The 2,500-nt window shown below is 47.2% G+C and overlaps 1 protein-coding gene across 1 annotated transcript in view; it reads left to right on the top strand.

The window, feature by feature from the left end:
* The window catches only part of LOC308165650 (FERM, ARHGEF and pleckstrin domain-containing protein 1-like), a gene marked incomplete at both ends in the record, with an annotated part of 89,860 nt that overhangs the window by 397 nt on the left and 86,963 nt on the right, over positions 1 to 2,500 (top strand). The gene's annotated exons all lie outside the window — the stretch shown is intronic.

Genomic DNA, 2,500 nt, shown 5'->3' with positions numbered 1-2,500 from the left:
GTACGGAGGTCTTCTTGTCCTAACCTTGTCTGCTCGCTTCTAGCTTCCCTCCTTCAGATAATTGAAGGCCCTGAGTTTTTCTTCTCTCTCACAGCTTTGGCCAGCCCTATGCGGGTAAAACTCTGGACGCTAGCTAGCTCCAGCCTGTCAGAATGCTGTTGCCCGTGGTGTTTTTTCCGCTGTTTACGGTAAACAGCTGGGCAGAGTTAGTCAACGTGACAAGATGATGTCAGGAAGGAATTCTCAGCTTGAGGACAAATACCTCAGATTCTGTCTGCAGCGTTGGTTTGTTGTGGGTCCTCTGTGGGTGGCGGCTCGGTTGGTGCTAGCACGGCGCTAACAACGGCGCTTGTGGGTTGTGGGTTTGATTCCCGCTGGGGTACCAGATATACTGAAACAATGTATGCACTCACTCCAATGTACTGTACTGTAAGTCACTTACTTTATGCCTGAAGTAGGCCTGTATAACCGGAAGCTCGCGCAATTAAACAACGTTTCTTTGGCACAGAATTGAGTGTGCGGATGCTGTTTTTGTTGTTTTTGCACTGTTAGTCGCTTTGGATAAAAAGCGTCAGCTAAACTGCGTTTATATATAAATGTTATTGCATTGATTCCTGTGGAGCGGCGGCCCCGAGCGGGTTGGATAACGGGATGTTCAGAGCTCAGTGATGAGCACCTTGGGACCCATAAACCCTCTGAGGAAACCCACTGTTAAAGGACTACTCCGCGCACGCTATCGGAAAGCCGGAGGGGCTAATTTGTTATATTATGGCTAATGCTAGCTATGTTGCTCTGTGTGGGTGGAGAGGGGGAGGGGGGAGGGAGGGGGAAGGGTGGGCATGGGAGAGATGCCATCTGGGGCTTGTTTATTAGACCCAAAACTAAAAAGATAGCAAAAATTAGTAGTTAGTTCTTCTTGTGTTCATTATAATTGTTGTTGTTGTTGTTGTTGTTGTTGTTGTTGTTGTTGTTGTTGGACAAATTCAGGCTGTGACTCCTCTGTTTCAAACCTACTGTAACTACCTGCTGAGGGAGGGTGCTGTGGCCTCGACAGGTAACCTGAGACTTGTTTTGTCACAGTTAAGCTGGAGTGAAATACGGGAGATGGAGGGAGGGAGGGAGAGAGAGAGAGAGAGAGAGAGAGAGAGAGAGAGAGAGAGAGAGAGAGAGAGAGAGAGAGAGAGAGAGAGAGAGAGAGAGAGAGAGAGAGAGAGAGAGAGAGAGAGAGAGAGAGAGAGAGAGAGAGAGAGAGAGAGAGAGAGAGAGAGAGAGAGAGAGAGAGAGAGAGAGAGAGAGAGAGAGAGAGAGAGAGAGAGAGAGAGAGAGAGAGAGAGAGAGAGAAGAGAGAGAGAGAGAGAGAGAGAGAGAGAGAGAGAGAGAGAGAGAGAGAGAGAGAGAGAGAGAGAGAGAGAGAGAGAGAGAGCCGGGGAGGGAATGTGAGTGCTGAATATTTCCCAGTTTCACCTCCAGGGCTAACAGCAGACAGCCAGAGGAGCGCGCCCTGGTCTGACACCACAGCTCTCTGAGGTGACGCTTCGTGAGATTCCTGTTTCTGCTCTTTCCTCCTTTCATTTTCTTTGGACTGTCAAGATGTTATCACACATGGACTGGTTTACTCGACTCTCCTATGAAGTCATGAGGAAAGTGTGTGTGTGTGTGTGTGTCCACAAAGGCCTCAGACTAGAGCGTACTGTATTGATTGCCGTTCTCTTTCGGTACTCTCCTCGGCCTAGCCATATGAGATAACGGGGGACCGTTCCAGCCGAGTTTCAGCGTTTCCACTCTATTCTCCTCTCATATCTTTTTCTCTGTGTACCACATGTACAAAAGAGGAGATTTGGTGAGGCTGCATTCTCATTTTATGCACCCAGATTGTGGAATGCAATGCCAGTTTACATTAGAGATGCAACCTCAGCACATATGTTCAAGTCAAGACTAAAAACCCATCGTTTTAATATTGCCTTTAAATGACTAAATCATTAAATGATGATTATATAATGATTGGAGCACTTTGAGCTGCAACGTTTGCAGGAAAAGCGCTATAGAAAATAAAAAGTTATTATTATATCGACATGTCGGTTCTGAGACAACGATCTAAGTTGTGTGATCCGTATCGCTAGCAAAGTCAACTGCCAACTGCTGTTGTCACGGGAACGGGGGTCCGAAGACAAATGTGTAACTAGATGAGAGTGGAAGTAAAAAGAACCGATGAAAAATGGATAAGTCTTTTTTTGTTTTTTTTCAATCTTTCTCTCCTCCTCCTCCCTCTCCCCCCATCATTTATCCTCCTCTTCCCCCTCTTCCTCCAGAGAGGTGCACAGAGGACGGTCATGAATATGTACCAGTACCCCGGGCCCCAGGTGAACTCATGGGTGAAACACAGTAAAGATAGAGAGAAACAGGGGCCTTGAGGCGGCGATGTCGTTGGCGTGCAAATTAGGGTAGTTTCAGAGACCAGGCTATCATCATTCAGTATGCTTCAGTAGGCACAGTTAGGAGC

This window comes from Nansenia antarctica (genome assembly GCF_963989245.1).
Source record: "Nansenia antarctica genome assembly, chromosome: 9".
NCBI classification, from domain to species: domain Eukaryota; kingdom Metazoa; phylum Chordata; class Actinopteri; order Argentiniformes; family Microstomatidae; genus Nansenia; species Nansenia antarctica.
This window is presented reverse-complemented; position numbering and strand designations above follow the sequence as displayed.